Source organism: Tachyglossus aculeatus, chromosome 19 (assembly GCF_015852505.1).
Source record: "Tachyglossus aculeatus isolate mTacAcu1 chromosome 19, mTacAcu1.pri, whole genome shotgun sequence".
NCBI classification, from domain to species: Eukaryota; Metazoa; Chordata; class Mammalia; order Monotremata; family Tachyglossidae; genus Tachyglossus; species Tachyglossus aculeatus.
In genome coordinates, this window is record NC_052084.1 from 29,473,875 (window position 1) to 29,495,260 (window position 21,386).

Here is a 21,386-nt window from a genome sequence, read left to right on the forward strand (position 1 = left end):
TTAATATTTTCTCTTGCACAGCTCATCATGGATTACTCACCTAGGCATTTATATGAACCTCTCCTGAACCTGCTGATGTTTGGGCCTTGACAACCTCCTAGAGTATCAAAACCATCTGCCAGGTAAAGTGCTTCCTTTTGCATCGGGCCTCAGTGGGTTGGATGTGCTAGGATTGATTGGATCACCTTTCTGTATTCTCAAGCAATCAGCTGCTAATCTACTGCATGCAGAACACTGTACTGAGCACTTGGGAGAGCACAGTAGAAGATGAAACCACAATCCCTGTCCTTTCCATTTGTTCATACCCTTCAAGATATTTTAACCTTTAATTGTGCTCCCTCTCAGCTTTGTTTTTCCAGACTGGAGTCCTAATCTTTTCAATCAATCAATCAATCGATCGCATTTATTGAGCACTTACTGTGTGCAGAGCACTGTACTAAGCACTTGGGAAGCACAAGTGGTAACACATAGAGACAGTCCCTACCCAACAGTGGGTCTCCCCCATTAAAGTGTAAGTTCCTTGCAGGTAGGAAACACATCATTTAATTATTCAGTACTTCCCAAGAGCTTACTACAATCCACTGCACAAATTGGTTGCTCAGTAAATGCTGTTGCTGCTATTAGTTCTATTACTATTACTATCATCAATCGTATTTAATGAGCGCTTACTGTGTGCAGAGCACTGTACTAAGCACTTTACTACTAAAAGGACTACTACTATTAATCAATCAGTGATATTTAGTGAGTGCTTACTTTGATGATTATGTTTGTGATTACTATGCTCCAAGCACTGTGCTTAGTGCTGGGGTAGGTTGTCCCACATTGAGCTCACAGTCTTAATCCCCATTTTATAGATGAGGTAACTGAGGCACAGAGAAGTTAAGTGACTTGCCCAAAGCCACACTGCTGATAAGTGGTGGGGCCAGGATTAGAACCCACAGCCTCTAACTCCCAAGCCCGTGCTCTTGTGACTAAGCCACGCTGCTTCTCTGTGCAGACTAATACTACTGCTAGTACTAAAAGTACTATTACCGCTATACCAGTCCTCCTCCTTCTCCTCCTCCTCCTCCTTCTCCTATTACAATATCTACTATTACTAGTACTACTATTTTTACTACTGTCCACATACAGAATGTTCTTCATTCATCGGATGATTTGGGGTATCTTTTCTTGAACCTCTTTAACTCCTGGGATGTGGTCCCGATTTCCATTTCGGTGGTCTCTACAGAGTAGGCATGCGATCAGTGGTGATGATGATGATGATGAATCTTTGTTAGTTCCATTATTCTGCTTATAATTCTTGAGTTGGCAGAAGGTGTGTCTGAGATGGTGGGGAATTATTATTAGGGAGGTTGGCCCACGTTACTTTGGTTAAAAATTGAAACGTGAGGATACTGTCCAAACTTCTACATGCTTCTCATCACTTTTATTAACCAGTAGAGTTGGGGTAGTGGAATGGAAACGAGGGGAGAGGAGTATGATTTAAAATGTCCCAGCATTCTGAGATTTCCCTAATACAAGCTCCAGAGCACGGTTGGAGTGAAACTGAGCATGGGTATTTTGCTCCAGAATGGTTATGGAAACAAACATTGAAAGTGAAGGCCAAGGAAAGGCAAACTGCCAGGTTTAACAAAAGCAGTCCCTAACCTGGACTGTTTTCTATAATTGGCCAAAATCACTCCAGGCAGCTAACAAAAATCCCATGCTGTCCCATTAAACCAGGATGCATGGGCCAGCCTATTATTGGCATGCAAAAAACACCTTCTCCATGAATGTGCCCATCTCAGCTGGGAACTCTCTTTGTAAAGGGTTGTAGAATGGCAAGACTGCATTTCTATGGAAACAGAATGGTCCCTAGAGACCAGAGAATGGGTCAATCACCATGAAGCCAGAGTCCAGAGAAACTGAGATGGAATAATAATAATAATGGTATTTATTAAGTGCTTATTATGGGCAAAGTACTGTTCTAAGTGTTGGTGCTTAGACAAGGATGGAATGTGTCAATCAGACATGGAGACTTGGCTTTCTCTCAGCATGCAGCTAACTGTGGTCTTGTGAGCAGGAGGTTAACAGGCCTTCCACGGGTCACCCTCTGAGGACAGCCCTTTATGGAAAAGCCTGAAATGTCTTTCTATGCCAAACAGATGGCTTGCACCTTACCACCCTACTCCCAGGGAAATGCCGGTTTGGGATGGCTTGTTTCTTCTTTCCTCAGGGGTAGAAAGAGCCCTAGAGGCTTCTGGAAATGTTTTAGGCCTGCAGCCAAATTAGCATCTCGTCTTTCCCACTCACAATCATCATGAGATTCAAAAAGGAGAAGGAAACAAACACCCACTCACAGAACAGTGCACAGGACTGAGGGTCTGTCTTGTACTTTCCCAAGTGTCTAGTATAATGTTCTGCACACAATAGGACTTGAGTTCTAATCCCAGCTCCATCACTCGTCTGCTGTGACCTTGGATAGGACATTTAACTTTTCTGTCTCTTATCTCAACTGTAAGATGGATATTAAGATTGTGAGCCGTTTTCATCGATTGTATATATTGAACATTTACTCTGTAGTTTCTTACATCAGCAGGTGGCCTTAGTATCATACTTTCGTTCCTCTGGGAGAAAGCCAGAATATCCCAGATAATTTCCAATTTTTGTTAGATTAGGGTCACCAGTGTATGCGTAGTTAAGGGGGAGTAAGAGGAATGTAGATAGTGTTATAGGTATTCCTTCTAGTTTACCATTATTACCTTACTAGTGTAGGAGTTGTGTTTTGAGCCACTGAGGATAAAAATGTTGAGATTCCTCCCCAGTATAATCATCTTCATTATCAGTTAAGCAGTGTGGCCTAGTGGAAAGAGCACAGGCCCGGGAGTCAGACGACCTGAGTTCTAATCCCGGCTCTGCCCCTTACCTGCTGTGTGATCTTGAGAAAGTCACTTAACTTCTCTGCAAAACAGATACTCAGTAGCAGTTCTCCCTTCTACTAGAATTTAAGCCCCATGTGGGACTTGATTATCTTATATCTACTCCAGCACTTAGTATGGTATTTGACATCATAAGTGCTTAACAAATACCAGAATTATTATTAGTAGCTTGTATCTACCCCAGTGCTTAGAACAGTGCTTGGTACTTAGGAAGTGCTTGACAAATACCATCATTATTATTATTATCATCATCATCAACACTATCTTCCACAACCCCCTGTAAAACTTGTATATAAATAAACTTTTATGCTGTAGTACTTTAGCCCTCACCCTCATCCCCAAATTTCCAGTCTATTTTTCCACATATCTTTAATTGTTTTGTGACTGTATTCACTACAAGATGATAAACTCCTCAAGGGAATCGTGTCTTCTAGCGTACTGTACTCTCCCAAGTGCTTAGTGTAGTGTACAGCAGAAACAGCATGGCTCAGTGTGGAAAGAGCATGAGCTTTGGAGTCAGAGATCATGGGTTCAAATCCCGGCTCTGCCAACTGTCAGCTGTGTGACTTTGGGCAAAGTCACTTCACTTCTTTGTGCCTCAGTTACCTCATCTGTAAAATAAGGATTAAGACTGTGAGCCTCCCGTGGGACAGCCTGATCACCTTGTAACTTCCCCAGTGCTTAGAACAGTGCTTTTCACATAGTAAGCACTTAGTAAATGCCATCATCATCATTATTATTATTATTATTATTATTATTACAGTAGGTATTCGGGAAACTATTTTGATTGATACATGAGCTCACACCGTTTAAACTGTACTAGGCAATGGGAGAAAACACAGATGTAAAAGGGAGCTGGCAACCTAATGGGGAAGTCAAACAGACATGAACTGAGTTATGTTCAAGACTTTTTTAAAAAGCGTGAGCATGCATATAAATATTATGCATATACAGAAATGAATAAAGAGCCACTATGTTAACAGAGAAATGCAATTAGAATGCTACAGTGGCTGAAAACTGGCATGTCAGTAGTGTGGGAAGATAAATCTGGGATACGTATATCTGCCATTGATTTAAAAGGAAATGCTACCCACCAGAGAGATAAGAAGAGTGTAGGAGGAGGAATTAAAATTTGGCTGAAAAACTCGGAAAATTGCACAAACTCACTTCTTGAATTTTCCTTTCAGTTACTTTTGCCAATTGGGTTCAATCTTTGGACATGTCCTAAGTAGAATGAAGGCACCATTTTAGCATAATGAAATAACCTCACTTACCCTCTCATTCCTACAAGATTAAGGTAAGTGTGTTTCCTTTGCAATTATCAAAACTAAGACATTTGAACCATTTTTAAATGTTTTTTCAGCACTAGAGACATTCATCCTGTAGAAGGGTTTTGTCCTAAGGTTTTCTGCTTCTTGCTACACTGAATTATTGATGGTAATGGCATTGTCATTTTCTGGGGCTGATGTTGATTCAGAACAGGGAGATTTTTCTCACTTACCATTATTAAACTCAGTTCACTCTCTCACATGAAGGACACTGAGCCAATGAGAAGTCAGCATCTTAATCACCATAATAATTATTATTACTCTTATGATGATGATGATGATATTTTCTAAGTACTTACTGTGTGTCAAGCACTATTCTAAGAACTGGGGTAGATACAAGTTAACCAGGTCAGACACAATCTCTGTCCCCATAGGTATTGAATCCCCATTTTACAGGTGAGGGAACTGAGAGCACAGAGAAGTTAAATGACTTGCCCAAGGTCACACAGCAGGGACACAGAGCCATGACTGAAGCCTGGGTCCTCTGACTCCCAGGCTCAGCCTCTTTCCAGTGGGCCAAATTGCTTCTCTGGACATTCCCAGAAACACATAATAATAATAATAATAATAGCATTTGTTAAGTACTTACTATGTGCAAAGCACTGTTCTAAGTGCTGGGGGGATACAAGGTGATCAGGTTGTCCCACGTGGGGCTCACAGTCTTAATCCCCATTTTACAGATGAGGCAACTGAGGCACAGAGCAGTTAAGTGGCTTGCCTAAGGTCACACAGCTGACAAGTGGCAGAGCAGGGATGTGAACCCATGACCTCTGACTCCCAAGCCTGTGCTCTTTCCACTGAGCCATGCTGCTTCTCTATCAGGACATGCTATCCTGATGTCTCATCCAGGATTCAGCAAATGCCTCTGAATGCATCCACCTGAAAGTTTTCTGGGGAAGGGGGAAGGACTTTTAATAGCAATAACAATGATGATACTTGTTAAGTGCTGTAGTGAAGCCAATCAGATGTAAAACAGTCCCTTTCCCAAAAGAGGCTCTCCGTCTAAGACAGAGGGAGAACAGACATTTCCTCTCCACTTTACAATTGAGGAAATTGAGGCATGGAACAATTAAATGTCTTTCCCAAGATCACAGAGCAAGCAAGAGGCATAGCTGGAATTAGAACCCAGATCTCTTAACTTCCAGCCCTGTGCTCTTCCCAGGAGGTCAGTCTGCATCTCCATTTTAAACATAAAAAACATGCAGAGAAATGTCTTTTATATTATATGACCATGCATTTGTTCAATCGTTAGTGCAAAGCACTGAACTAATAAACCCTTGGAAGAGTAAAATTCAACAATGAACAGACACGTTCCCTGCCTTCAGCAAGCTCACAATCTAGAGGGAGACAGACAATAATATACATAAATAAATCAACAAATAAATAATAAATGATTCACTTTCCACCTTCATTCTAAGAATTCATTTTTGAAAAATATTGATATGCAAACCATAAGCGTATTTTGTTTTTAAATAATATTTATTAAGCATTTACTACATGCCAGGCACTGTATGAAGTGCTGAGGTAGAAAGAAGATAATCAGGTTGAACACAGTCGACGTCTCACGTGGGGCTTACAGTCTTAGTCATTCATTCATTTGTATTTATTCAGCTCTTAATGTGGCAGAGCACTAAGTGCTTAGTCCCCATTTTTCTGTGTAGAAGCACACAGAAGTTAAGTGACTTGCCCAAGGTCACACAGCAGACAAGTGGCAGAGCCGAGATTAGAAGCCATTTTATTAATTACCAATTACAAAAGGTCCCACATTAAACTCATTTCTATACCACAGCATTGACCAAGTCTAGACGTTTAAAAAAAGCCAGTTTAACTCAAAGTTCTTTTTACATGTCCTGGACAAACTATCTCTTCTGAAAGCCATAAAATGACTTCACATGCGCCTCCAGTTTATGTTCCAATCTAACTGAACAGCCCCATTTCAGGGAAGATTAGATCCGGAGACTGAATGAACTCTTCACATTCTCTTTTGAAAGATAAACATGCACTCCATAAACTTCATGGGCCTAAACAGCAGAAACATCTGTTTAGACTCAGACACAGCTTTCTGGCTGAACTCGACAACAGGGAAAGAGAGGTGATCAGGCCCGAGGGTTAACCTTGAGCCGAACTGGTTATTCTGGCATAGGTGGGACCAGGCTAGGAGTTGGGAAAATAGGCCATCTTAATGTCTGTTGTCACCCCTTCTAAACTGGAAGTCTTTGTGGACAGGGGTTGTGTCTACTCTTTATCAAGAGCTTAGCGCAGGGTTCTTCACTCAGTAAAAGCAGCATGGCCTAGTGGAAAAAGCACAGACCTGGGATTCAGAGGACCTGGGTAATAATACTGACTCTGCCACTTAATAATAATTCTGGCATCTGTTAAGCGCCTACTATGTACCAAGCACTGTACTGAGTTCTGTGGATGTTGGGGACAAGGAAACATAGTCCCTGACCTGCATGGGGCTCACAGTCTTAATCCCCATTTTACAATTGAGTGAAAGCCCCACATTGGACATAGACTGCATCCAACCTGATCATCATGTATATTCCACAGTGTTTAGTACAGTGCCTGGCTCATAGTAAGCATTTAACAAATACCGTTTTAAAAAAGTAAACGCTCAATAAATGATTAACAACCTCTCATTAATGCTGTCCAGCAGTGCCAACATCTGACCTTCTAGTGAACCAACCATTGAATATTAGAGAGCAGTCACTAAATTGTAACAGTCAATCAACCAATTGTATTTATTGAGCACTTACTGTGCACAGAGCACTTGGGAAAGTACAAGAATTGGTAGACAGGTTCCCTGCCCACAGCGATCTTGAGGTCTAGAACATAAATATAAATAGTAGACAGATATGTACGTAAGTGCTGTGGGGCTGAGGATGGAGGGAGTCCAGTTTAGGCAGTCTTGGTCTGTTAAGTGAAGCTATCGTGCAAGGATGTACTTTGAGATTTTCAAAGTCTATATTTTATGAGGTGCCCTCAAGATATTGAATCTTCGAACACAAATTATTGCCTTCTATGATATGTTTGCCTTAGAGAAGCTGAGTTGACCTTTTTGGAAATCTCTAAGAACCAAGTGGCCAAATTAGGAAATAATAATAATAATGGTATTTGTTAAGCGCTTACTATGTGCCAAGCACTGATAATGGAGGGGTAGAGGTAGGATCACCATGGGGATGGGATCATCCAGACACATGGTAATTCTAGTCAGGGAGCTTCCCGTGGAGAAGCACGGATGAGCCTTGTCAAGCAACAATCGATGATACTCATTGAACGCTTACTGTGTGCAGAGCACTGTAGTAAGCGCTAACTTCCAGGCATGGGCTCTTTCCAATAGGCCGCCCTGTTTCCCCATCATTAAGTCATGCCGGAGACTCCAAGAGTCCATGAAATAGTTATTTTCGCCTCGACAGAGGTAAAAGGGATAGGGAAGAAGAGGAAAAAGGAAATGAATAAACAGCCTCTCTTCCACTCCACCTTTTCCTGCTAAACCACCATCAGCACAGGTGCTGGGTTCCTCTGTACCTCCTACAAACATCCCTGCTGAAAGTGGGATATTAATGGGTCCTACCAGAGTCCTTTTGAGTGGTGATACAAAATGTGCAAAATCGTGAATGTCTTTGCGGAGCATCTGGTCCCATTGAAAAAACAAAAACATTAAATATGTTGCACATGTGTTTTTGAAAATATATAGATCGTCAGTGAACTGCCTTATACAGATGAAGCTATATATCTTCCATTTATCTGGGCTGAAAGTGTCCAATTTAGAGATGTGACTTTGAAAGACATGACTGAATGCTTAAAAACCTCTGTAAAATATGACCAGTTTCCCATGCTCAATACATAAAACAAGAGAACAAAGACCATATTTGGTAAGTAATCCTTCAGCAAATAGTATCCTACAGTAAAAGGCAGAAATCTTTGATTCTGTATTCCAACTGTGACATAATCACCACTGAGCAGAGCCTCGTGGAATCTCGTAATAGGAAACGTGCTTTTGATCTGCTCTACATGGGCCTTATAAAACATCTTTCTCCATTCCAAAAAATCTCTGTACTTGGAGTCACCCAACTTTTGAGACTTCTGCCCTCTTTAGAAATGTTCTCTGGATGCCTAAGTCTAGAACCCCTTTTGAATAGATTTAGCCATCTTTCCTTTATGATTACTCGCCCAGTGACTGAGAGTGGCTCAGAAAAACACTTTTGTGTATCTCCTCTGTCTTCCAAGGTCTGATAGTTGCAACTTATCGACACCCTGGCTTGAAACTCAGTTTGGGGCTGTTGAGGAAAATACAATTTCCACCTGTGAGGATCCTGGGAAGTGGTTTGGAGCTGATCGTGCAGTGTCACAGTGGATGTATATAAAAGTGCAGAGCGGCTGAGGAAGGGGTGAATAAAGGGTGCAAATCCTAGGGCAAGGGTGATGCAGAAGAGAATGGGGGAAGAGGAAAGAAAGGGATTAGTTGGAGAAGGTCTCGTGCTTTTATTAAGGCTATGAAGGTGGGGAGAGTTACTGTCTGTCAGAGATGATGAGGGAGAGAGTTCCAAGGCCAGAGGCAGGACCTGGGCAAGGGGTTGGCAGTGAGCTAGACAATTTTGAGGTGTGGTGAGTAGGTTGGCATTAGAGGAGGTAAGTGTGCAGGCTAAGTCTTAGCAGGAAATCGGGGAGGTAATGTTAGAGGGGGCAAGGTAGTGAATGCTTCAAAACCTATGATAAGGAATTTCTGTTTGATGTGGAGGGGGATAGGCAACCACTGAAGGTCTTTGAGGAGTAGGCAAATGTGGGCTGAATGGTTTTGTAGAAAAATTATGTGGGCAGCAGAGTGAAGCATGGACTGAAGTGGGGAGAGACAGGAGGCAGGGAGGTCAGCAAGGAGGCTGATGCATTAATTAAAGTGGGACAGTACTAATGTGGAAGCAGTTTGGTTGGAGAGAAAATGATGGATTTTAGCGATGTTATGAAAGTTGAATTGACAGGATCTGGGACAGATTGACTATGTGGATTGAATGAGAGGTGAGTTGAGGATAGCAGCAAGGTTACAGTCTTGTGGGAGAGGAAGTTGGTGCTGTCTGGGAAAATCACGGGGAGGACAGGGTTTGGGTGGGAATATAAATTCTTTTCTGGACATTTTAAGTTTGAGGTTTTAGTGGAACATTCAAGTACAGATGTCCTGAAGGCAGGAGGAAATGGGAGACTGCAGAGAAGGAGAGAGATCAGGGCTGGAGATGTAGATGTGGGAATCATCAACGTAGAGATGGCAGTTGAAGTCATGGGAGTGAATAAATTCTCTAAGGAAATGGGTGTAGAAAGGGAATAGAGGAGAACACAGAACTGAGCCTTGAGGAGCTGCAACAGAAGGTGGGAGGCAGAGGAGGAGCCCATAAAAGAGACTGAGAATGAGTGCCAGACAGGAGGAGAACCAGGAAAGGACAGTGTTTGTGAAGCCAAGGTTGAATAATGTTTCCAGGAGAAAATGGTGGTTAACCTTGTCAAAAGCAGTAGAGAGATCAAAGAGGGTTAAGATGGAGTTACAGACCAGTGAATTGGGCAAGAAAGAGATCATTGATGACCTTTGAGAGGGCAGTTCCATGAAGTGAAAGGGGCAAAACCCAGACTGGAGGGGCTAAGGAGAGAATTGGAGGAGAGAAAGTCAAGACAGTGGGTGAAGATCATGTCTTCACAGTCTATTGTATTTTCCCAAACATTTAGTAGAGTGCTCTGCCCAGTGTAAGCACTCAATAAATACTAATGATTGATTGATTGCCAACTATAAGAGTGATTTTTCAACTTTAGGTAAAAACTGGGGTGAAAAATGCATTGTAATGTCTGTCTTCCTCACTAGACAGTAAGCTCCTTAAGGGCAAGGAATTTGTCTACCAACTCTGTTGTATTGTACTCTCCCTAGTGCTTAGTAGTGTTCAGCACAGAGTAAGCACTCAATAAATAGCACTGATTGATTGAAAAATATCTGCCAGGGACTCCTCCTTACAGTTCACAGTCGCTTAGTGTTTTAAATGTCCAAGTTTAAGTAGCTTTATCTGAATCTTGGAGCTCCGAACCACTTAATCCTTACCTTCCAACCTCAAAACTGGTAACCAGACCTTTCTCATACCTTTAGCATTCTTCTTCAAAACTGGCTTTGCTAGGTTAATGTTTCATGTCATCAAGGATACTTTCCAAAACGAATGACATGCCCAAAGAAAACATTCAAAAGAAGATGAATCACCTTTCCAAAATACTGAGAGATAATTTGGCACCTGTCTGAAGAATCGCCTTCTTTTCCCCTTCTTTCCTTGCCAGAAACAAAAAATTGGATATTTACGTAATGGAGTAACCTGGATCTTTGCTTAGTCTAATGGGTGGTGTTGTGATAATAGACCCAAATGAATCATCAATAACATTTTCTGGCCAGACTTATAGAATTTGTTCTCTTCTGACGTTCAAAGTCTTTTTCTCATTATGGTAATATAGGTTTGTCTACCTCCAAAACGCCATGGCTCTTCCATTCTGCAGTACTTTTCATCTAATGAAAAGTTATTTCTCTACTGAACTATATTACCTTCTTAAATATACCATGCCTAATCTTAGGGCAACCATTGTGTATTCAAATACTTGAACTTGATACAGAATTATCAAGCCTGCAGTTAATCCTCCTGGAATCTTGAAAGTCTCTAAGGACCCAAGTCAGGGAAGTATGTGTTGGCCTTAAGATGCAGGCATTTTTTCCACAGCCCAAATCCTTTGTTCTAAAATAATTTCCTTGGGAACTGCTTAGGGTCTCAGAAACCTTCGAGATCGCTCCCTCGTGGTCTCTCAGGTGGATGGCTAAATTCTTTAAAGTGATTAGCAGATTGGGATCCCTTCCCTATCAGGGTAGAGCTTAATCCCACAGAGAGCAGAACCTTGTTTCAGAACTTAACATCTGCTTTTAACCATGCTAAATGATGGTCTAGTGCCTTTTGGAAACATGCCATAAACATGGGAGATATTGCCATATTGTTCTTTGTGCTTAACAAAGCAGAAAAGACAATAAATTTGCTCCCTCATGTTTCCACCCTAGTGTCCGCAAAGGCCAAGGACATTTCCTTATAGGCCAGAGAGTTAATTTGGTGGGAAAACTTGATTTTCCAACCTCAGACAATCTTGTGGCATGTTATAAGTCTGAGTAGGTTTTCAGAATGCAGAAAAGTATATTCTGGAACAGAGCAGTAGTCCACACAATGCAATATCCTTATCCCAAGAGTGGCCAGAAGAAAACTTGAAGGAATATAGCTTGATGGTTTGCCTTTGCTGATCTCAGGGTTATAGATAGAATCTTTCACATCCCTGACTTTTCTGCTGGTAGCTCTATTTATCCCAACTAGAACTTTCTACCATCCCTAATACTTCCCTCTAATACTCCTACTTTCCCCATATTCATCCATTATTAATCTCTCATCTCCAAATATATTCAAATTGTTCCATGCTATATCTTTCGTGACTCTGCTATGTTTCTCCTAATAGGTGTGTACCATGGCAATAGGTCTATATATGAGTATATATCTATATGTATATATGTATATATATGTGTGTGTGTGTGTGTGTACACCTATGTATATACATATATAATGGCAACACTCTGACTTTTGTTTTATATCTAACCCTTTTCTGTTGAAGTTTCACAGGCGTGGGAGGAGGCAGAAAGTGTTGAATTAGAATACAGAATATTTCTCTTAAGGCTATTATGCTTAAAATGACAATTCTAGAAGTACTGCCAAAGAATGTTGGACTGAGTAGTCTTAGAAAGAGATCTCAAAATGGAGGACTTAGACCCAGGGCTTTCAGCCCAAAGCAGTGACATGTTTTAATTTTTAAAGCACATTTTCATAAGATCCTTGAGGTCAGTGATAACTCTGTTGTACTGTCCCAAGTGCTTAGTATACTGCTTTGCATATAGTGTGCACTCAATAAATACTGTTGATTGGGATGCTGGAAACCAATTCCTGATTTGTATACCTCTCCCTTCTTCTCATTGATTATAACATCAAGCAAGGATGGAAAGAGAGATGGGTAGGCAGAAAGTTGACATCCTTTAAAATGTGGTTCACCACTTCTACACTCACAGAATTCAACATGGCCCAGTCTTAGCACATTCTAAAGCATGATCTAACTGGAAAACTCAGAAAGACACAGACATTCAAGTCCTTAAAATAAATAGGAGCACCTAGCTCAGTGTCAGTGCTTTGTTGAGGTAGGACATTGGTTCATTTTCTAGAATTCCCTGGTACAGTTATACACAGCTGCACTATCCCAACTGAATCGTGACTTGGATAGCCAGTGCTTAAGAGATATGTGGTTCAGTTTTGGTATCTTTATTTACTATGACTTCTTAGCTGGTTTTGTTTGGTCAACTATTAATTTACTGGATTTATATTTATGTATGTTATTTTATTTTGTACCAGTTAAGAGAAATAGAAATTTGAAACCATGAAACAGCTGTGCTTCATGGGAGAATAGTCAATCTAGGCCATCACGTTTCACCTGATCATGTGCAGGACATGTGCTTCTGACTGGCTAAAGAGAAGAGGAAAAACTTTTGGGTAAAAACCAAAGCAATCTAAGTTTGTCTTTTCACTGATGTCACCAAAAGACACATGAAATCTTGGTTTGCCAATACAGTTCTATTGCCATGAACTGAAAAGAATGGAAATTGTTTTCTACTTTGCAGAAAGTGACATTATACCTCATCTAGGCTTGATTTATGTTTTGTTTTTGCCTTTTTTTGAATGAGAATTTTGTGAAAGAAACACCTCAGTTGAATGTGTTGCTCTCTACCCTTCTCAATCTCCATTCACACCTTAAGGAAATTAGGTCTGAAGCACTGGAGGAGTTCATGAAAACATAATAGCGAGAGCCTGAAAAACCAGATGAAAGCCAGGACATTTTGCAGGCTTCATGAAATCTGCAATTCATTAAAAGACTCACACCAACTGCATGTGCCCAGAAGAAGTTGAGCAGGCAGGTTCAATAGGACTTTGACTTTTAGCTTTCATTGTGGACAGGGAAATGTATCTGTTTATTTTTGTATTGTGCACTCCCAAGCCCTTGGTACAATGTTGTGCACATAGTAAATGCTCAATAAATACAATTGAATGAATGGAATGAATGAAGATGAACATTGATGAGTGACCCTCAGTAGAGGGAAAGATAGGGATGGTGAGGAAAAGGTTAGTACCATTTGACTGTCCATCCCTAACTATAAGGATGAATGTCCAGCAGCCACTGAACTTCCTCTAGACAGTCTGGTGCTTCTGTAGGTGACCAAGCCATAGGCTGGAATGACCATACCTCTCACCAAGTGGTAACATTGCTCAGTGTATGATGCTGTAGTGGAAATGTCCAATGCTCAGTACACAGTTAGAGTCTCACTCCAGGGAGAGAAGAGGGGCCCATCAGGGCCTTGACCTCTGGTGACTTCCCTACTCCTAAGGATCCTAGGATTTAAAGGTATGAGTCCCAAAGGGAAGCAGCGTGTCTCACTGGAAAGACCACAGGCTTGAGAGTCAGAGGTTATGGGTTCTATTCCTGACTCCGTCACTTGTCGGCTGTGTGAGTTTGGGCAAGTCACTTAGCTTCTCTGTGTCTTAGCTCATCTGTAGAATGGGGATTAAGACTGAGCCCCACGTGGGACAACTTGATTACCTTGTATTTCCCCCAGCGCTTGGAACAGTGCTTGGCACATGGTAAGCGCTTTTAAAATACCAGCATTATTATTATTCTCCTGCTTTGCTCCTTCCTGACTTCCATGAGAACCCAGAATTCAGATGATTTCCACAAAATCATCATCTATTCAGTGCTGTGTGCAAAGCACTCTATTGTAGGCATATGATGTGCAGAGCGCTCTACTAGGTGCTTGGAGAGTATACAGTAAAGTACATTGCATGGGCCCTGCCTTCAAGGAACTTAGACTCAACGGAATCAGATGGAAATTGAATACAAGTAAGTGGGAATCAGAGGGAAAGCTGGCTCAACTGAAAAAGGCAAAGATAATTTTTAAAATGAATAGAAAATTCATAAGTGGAATAAATAAACAGATATCCACTGCTATCCAAGTGCAAAGGAATTTGTTGGGATTACATCAATCAATCCTATTTATTGAGTGTATAACTGTGGGCAGAGCACTGCACTAAGTGCTTCAGAGAGTATGCTAGAACAGAGGAGGTAAGCATCGTCCCTGCCCACAACGAGCTTATAGTCTAGAGGGCAGTGGGGGAGTAGTGTGGTCTACTGAAAAGAGCACAAGACTGGACAGCAGGAGACCTGGGTTTTAGTCCAGGCTCTGCCATTTCCCAGCTGAAGTATGTTGGGCCAGACGCTTAATTTCTCTGTACCTCAGTTTCTTCATCTGTTAAATGGAGATAAGGTACCTGCTCTCACTCATGCTTAGACTTTAAGTCCCATGTGGCACAGAGACCATGTCTGTTCAGATTGTATTATTAATAAAAAGAATAGTAAAAACTCATTGTAGGCAGCGAATATGCCTGTTCTATTGTGCTATACTCTCCTAAGCTCATACAGTAAGCGCACAATAAATGATTGATTTGTTAAGTGTTTCCTATGTGTCAAGTACTGTTCTAAGTAAGCACTGGGATAGATACAAACTCATCAGTTGGACGTAGTCCCTGTCCCACATGGGGCTCACAGTCTTAATCCCTATTTTACAGATGAAGTAACTGAGCTGCCTTGAACAAGTCACTTAACTTCTCTGTGCTTCAGTTACCTCATCTGCAAAAGGGGATTTAAGATGGTGAGACAGGGTCTGTGTCAAACCAATTAGCTTGTATTTACCCCAATGCTTAGTACAGTGCCTGGCACATAGTAAGGACTAAAAAAAATAATCCCACAATTATTATTATTGAAACCCTTAGCTACCAGTAGAATCAGGCCTACTTAGTAATCTCCAAAATTTGATTCACTGAATACCACAGGCCCAAGGCAGGCTGTGTTTACAGAGAATTCAAATCCATAAGGAAGCAAGGGAATTGTGGTGATGGGCTGCGATGAAAGACCTGGACTCAAAGGGAAAGAGAGCCTGCTTACCACTGCTGTCAGAGTTTGGAATGGAGTGATAAATGGAAATAGTGAAAAATCAACAATCACAGGAAGCAGTTATAGATCTCTAGGGCAGGATTAGGAGGTAGAGCAGAAAGTGTTTATGTACCAAAGGAAGCTTTGTGAAAGGTTTTGACACCCATCATGGGGATTTCAATTAGTTTAACATGTGTTGGAACATAAATTGTATGGAAATGAAAGAAAACTATTTCTGAACATACACAAACATGGCTGTACGATGAACTGCTGTGGACTCAATCTGCACTTGGGAAAAAAGAATCAGTTCACTGAACAACTGAAATGGAAAGTAGATGATCTTATTTTCTCACTCTACCCACCTTTCCACATCAGTCGTTATAAGATTCTCTGCAAGGTGAAACATTAGTAAACCTGCCTCTAAGGTGTTGGATTCATGAGGACCATCCTTGTTTAGAAGAAACACCAAGTTACTTTCCCAGTTAACTCCCTAACAAAGCTTCCCGCTAACCACAAAAACCCAATGAATCCTCTGGAAATGGGTTGTTTAAATCTGTCGAAATGTGCACAATAGAAATTTAATTGGAAGTGTCAAATTGTACCATCTCCTACAACGCACTGATCAGTAATTCAAAATGTGGGTGAACTAGTTAATCTTAAACACTACAGTTAGTTGAGAATTCAATTTTCTGTTTTCAAAAAGCATTATATATTGTAGATGCTACAGATAGGATTTAAAAGGAAGTTCAAATCTGAAGTTTGCTTTCTGTGGGAGATTCCAAGGCAAAGAAACAGCATGGCCTAGTGGAAAGAGCATGAGTCTGGGAGTTAGAGGACCTGAGTTCTAATCCTGGATCCACCACATGTCTGCTGTGTGACCTCGGGCAAGTCACAACTCCTCTATGCTTTATCTCATCTGTAAAATGGGGATTAAGACCGTGAGTCCCACATGGGACATAGACTATATCCAACCTAATTAGCTTGTAACCACCCCAATGCTTTGTACAGTACCAGCCACATAGTAAGTGTTTAACAAAACCATAAAAAAGAAAAAAAAGAAAAGAAGCTCATTCCCAACATAAACCACAAAATTCCTAATATTGAACAGCTCTCTAATGGATGCATAGATCACCCACACATTTTTCAACAGGAAACAATGTGTTTTGTTACCAATTAGTTAATAATTTGTTTCTTTTGAGTACAAGAAAACCCTAGAGGCTCTAACCAAAAATGTGGGTTTTATTTGAAATGTCTAATTGCAAGACAACATGGAATGTGGTTCAACAAATCAACCTTAGAACCCAAAACCACTCAAGCCTTAGCCTTCAAACCAAATCGAGAAAAATGTCTCCCCTATTCCTGATTCAAACAGTGATATTGATTAAGCACTTACTGTGTGCAGAACACTTAACTAAGCACTTGTGAGCGTAGAGTTGGAAAACACAATCCCCTCCCTCAGGGAGCTTAGAGTCTAGGGTGGGTGGGGGAGACAGATATTAAGGTTGTCTCTAGACTATAAACTCATCCCTAGACTGTAAACTCTCTATGAGCAGGGAAACTACCAACTCTGTTACATTGTACTCTCCCAAGTGCTTAGTACAGTGCTCTGCACACAGTAAGCGCTCAAAAAATACGATTGATGCACTGAGAAATTACAGATAAAAAAAGGATTTGTGTAAACATACATGTTTAAGTGCAGTGGGGTTGGGGGAATGATGAAAATCTAAAGAACTCTGGAACCAACAATCTCTATACAGACTGGCAGATTTTAAGCAAGATTGCCATCATCCTTCTGAGTCATGCTGTAGATTTAAGAGGTGTTAGTAGCACGTCAAAAATTACAGTGGCCTTAAGAATGCTAATGGACACTGCTCCTGGGGCATCTTCAAGGGTGGAAATGGAATATTTCTAAACAGATTTTCAGAAGTCTGGTTGTCCAATACAAATAATCGCTCAATGGATTATCAAAACTCCAGAATCTATCTGGAAACTCTCTATCTGAATCTACTCTAAACAGAGTTGTCAGAACAGAAGGAAATGTGTCCAGGCATGTCAGTCAGTCAATAAATCAATGGTTTTATTAAGTGTGTACTGTGTGCAGTGCACTAGACTAAGCACTTGGGAGAGTACAATGCAATAGATTTGGTAGGCAAAATCCTTGCCCACAAGGAGGTTACAATCTACGGAGGAAAGCAGACAATAAATTCAATGATAGATAGGGGGACTAAGCTTCTTATTGGCAGGAAATGTACCTGCTAATTCTGTTGTGCTCTCCCAAGTGCTTAGTATGGAGCTCTGCACATAGTAAGCACTCAGTAAATAGGACTGGTTGACTGAAAATGTGCAGTCATGCTCTACGGTTGGGGGTGGAGTGAATATCAAAGTGCTAGGGAGTATTTACACAAGTGCACAAGTGATAAGGAAGAGGAGGAGAATAGGGTGAGGAGAGGGGAATAGCAGGAGAGTTCTGATCTGCTTAGCAGAAAATCCAATTTTCCCACCTTTTCCTGTGGAATTAGATGCTTTTTCCACATGCTTTCCATGTTTGACTCCAACCCGTTTTAGTTGAAAGCTTTTTTGTTTGTAATCATTGTCTGTTTCTAACTGGACATATTATCTCCATTTCCTTCACATAGAGACGGCCTCCAGAATCTCCTTTTCTCATTTACCATCCTGGAACTATTTAGAGGAATTTGATTTCACTATGAGAACTGCCTAATTCAGGAGAAAATTCTCTCTTCCACTTCAAAAGCTGTACTGTATTTCTATATCCCAAAGCCCACTCTTTTCTTCCCCATTTATTTTTGTTTTTTAGCTGATTTCTGAATTCCCATTCTAAAATTCTATGACAGAGAAAATGGAACCAAGTTGTCTAATCAGAGAACATCCACAAGGGCAAAACTTCTCATTGCCCAATCCACAGCACAGAAAATGCTAATTTTCTTTCTTATTTTAAGTATCTTGAGATCACGCCTTCCAAATAGCACTGGAAGGAATGCCACTAGGAAGACTACATAATTGAGAGGGCTTCCAGTTAAGAAGAAATCATGAAGTTCTCTTAGGAGATGAGGGCAGAGTAGTTAATTGTCCTCATTTGGAACTGGGTTGTGCTGAATGCAGTACGTGAACACCATACACACTGTGAATCAATTTGAAAAAGGAACAAGGAGAATTTGAACAGATCCGCCTCCATTTCAAGACCTTAGTGTTCTCAATCAACCAGTCATATTGTTTGAGCACTTTCTGTATGCAGATCACTGTACTGAGTACTTGGGAGAATACGATATAACAGACACGTCCCTGCCCACAACGAGCTTACAGTCTAGAGGGGGGAGCCGGATATAAATGAATAAATTGTGGATACATACAAAATGCCGTGGGGGTGGAAGGGGGTATTGATTTCAATTAAAGGAGAAATGGAAATGTTTTAGCAAGGTTTGCCTAGAGAATGCTCATCTCATAAGCAAAGAAGAGATGCTGGGAGATAGAGAAAAGGAGCTGGTACATAAGTCCTGATTGGTCAGGGATGGTGTCAAATAAAATAAATAATAATAATTGTGGTATTGTTAGTTAAACATTTACTATATACACCAAGTGCTGGGGTAGATACAATACAATCAGACATAGTACCTGTGCCCTATGGGGCTCACAGTCTAAGAGAAAGGGAAAACAGGTATTTTACCCCTATTTTACAAGGGGAGAAACTGAAGTACAGAGAGGATAAGTCAAGATCACACAGCATGGTTTAAAATCCAGCTCTCCTGGGTTGTTTTTACTTTGTGTATGTCTCCTAGTCTTTTATGTCGTTTCACTATTTTAGCATTTCGGTATCCAGTTCCCTCTCCCTCACTTAGATTGTGAGCCCCTTTATGGCTAGGGAATGTATATAATTCCTGTGTTTTCTCTTTCAGGGCTTCGTAAAGTGCTCTGGGCACAGTGAGTCCTTAAATTATTACTAGTACTGGGATAGATCTGTCAGCCCAGCAGGGGTGAGGTGAGAAAATAATTAGGGTACTTTTACCAGCTGGTAAAAGTGCCCCCACTCTGTGCATGTTGTGACCACAGTTCCTGGGGCACCATGGCAAAAGCAGGACATGCCAGTGAAAATTTCAGTTAAGTTTTAGATTTCCCTTGACTTTCTTTCACCTCTAGAACAGCTCTTTTACTGAAATGTGTCTCCACAGGCAGGGAACAACAGAATTTGGAAGGACTGTCTGGTGAATAATAATAATGATAGCATTTATTAAGCGCTTACTATGTGCAAAGCACTGTTCTAAGCACTGGGGAGGTTACAAGGTGATCAAGTTGTCCCCCGTGGGGCTCACAGTCTTAATCCCCATTTTACAGATGAGGTAACTGAGGCCCAGAGAAGTTAAGTGACTTGCCCAAAGTCACACAGCTGGCAATTCACAGAGTCGGGATCTACTCCTTGCCAGCAATCTGAAAAACTTAGGTCATGCACAGCACTTGTCCTTCAATTAGTCCAAAGAGACCACTATTGCCCAGATAATTACCTCAAATGCTCCAGTTTTTTCACCTTTGTAGATTCAGACTTCATCTCCCCTATGGTGAAAGGTCACTTGTACCAGTATTATCAAACTATAGAAATTTTAAAGGGCTTGCTAAATATGAAGTGCTGAGTAATTACTTTAAAACCAATCTCCCATCCCATCAAAAGGTCAAGTTCCTAATTTACAGCTGTAATTCTATCTTTCTTAGTTCATTTCCCTCTCTGGTTTTGATCTCTGCTCTTAAATACTTAGCAGTTTGATCATGCTTCTCATCGGTTAGTCATCGGCTAAGGTCTCCTGGCTGATGCTCATCCATGGCCCCCTTTAATTATTTGTTATTAAGCATAAATATTCCAAACCCATCTCGAACTTAGGTTTTCTCTTTCAGATTTCATCTGACCTCCAGGATGAGCACTTGAACTGCTCTCAGGCACCAAGTCTCACTGGTCAATTTGCAGAGCTTTCTAACATTCCGTGACTGAAGAGTTTTCCCAGGAATATAGTCAGCCTGGGTAGTTTCTTTTTCCAACTTTTCACACAACTGATTGGTCGGCGAAGACTTGAAGCAAATGTTAGAGAACAATACTGTGGACCATAAGTGCAGGTGGTGCTTAAACCATCCAGTGCTTTGTAACTGCAAGAAATTCTCCAAGCGTACTTGGAAACATCAATGGCTTGGTACTGTGCCTCAAACAAACAGTATTCCACAGACTCAAATTCCCTATGAATTTCCATTTTCACTCAGGGGAAAGCGGAAAAGGGAGCCTCCAAGGTTTATAGACCAGATGATGATGATGATGCTTAAAGCATCCAAGCCATCATCTTAAATTGAAACAAGAAGTCTGTTTGCATGTCACAACCTAAATCCTGCTCCTAATTATGTTCAGATTGGAGAGAGTCCACATTTTGTCACCAAAGTCCCGAGATTTTTGCTTAGATCAAGAATAGATTCTGATTTTCTACAGTGTCTCTGGCAGAACCTAAGTCCCTCAGCCAGCTGCTGAGAAGGAAATTCTGACTTTTAGATTAATTGCTACCAGACTAAACCCTGATTCTGGTGACCAACTCATACTTGGGAAAACCAGACAATTGAACTTGTCATCCCTTTTGTGGATATTCATAAGTAAGAGGGTTAAATATGGGCAGGCTATTATAAACACATTATCTTTTCCCCATTACTATGTTTAATGGACTTTGATAAACATTTGAGAAGCAATGTAGGTTTTTTTCCTTTGAAATGAATAATAAATGAACTGCTTCATTATTTTGAGAGACTTAATTAAATCCTATAGCATACTCTGCAGTGACCTTCTGAGGAGGATTTCATTGTTGGATTGGTAAAGGTATTTCCTATGCCTGGATTCTGCATGATCAAATTTCTACACATTCAGGAAACATTGTGATTAAAGCAGTAAGTCTCGACTGGAAGTCAGAAGAAGCAGTTTTCATGAGAAGATGGAAAATAAATCCTCTACTGATTACAGTATCAACTAAGGATTTTCCCTGTTCCAGAAAATATGAATCGCGAGGTCTTTGCAATACAGTGTGGGAATATCTTG

At 40.9% G+C, this 21,386-nt stretch overlaps 1 long non-coding RNA gene across 1 annotated transcript; it reads left to right on the forward strand.

Annotated features, from left to right (window-relative positions):
- Positions 1-1,881: 1,881 nt before the first annotated feature.
- Positions 1,882-21,043, forward strand: LOC119940946. The gene is made up of 5 exons (XR_005455070.1): positions 1,882-1,929; positions 4,106-4,215; positions 7,944-8,121; positions 19,228-19,310; positions 20,216-21,043. It is a non-coding gene; the product is annotated as an uncharacterized LOC119940946 (long non-coding RNA).
- Positions 21,044-21,386: the final 343 nt, after the last annotated feature.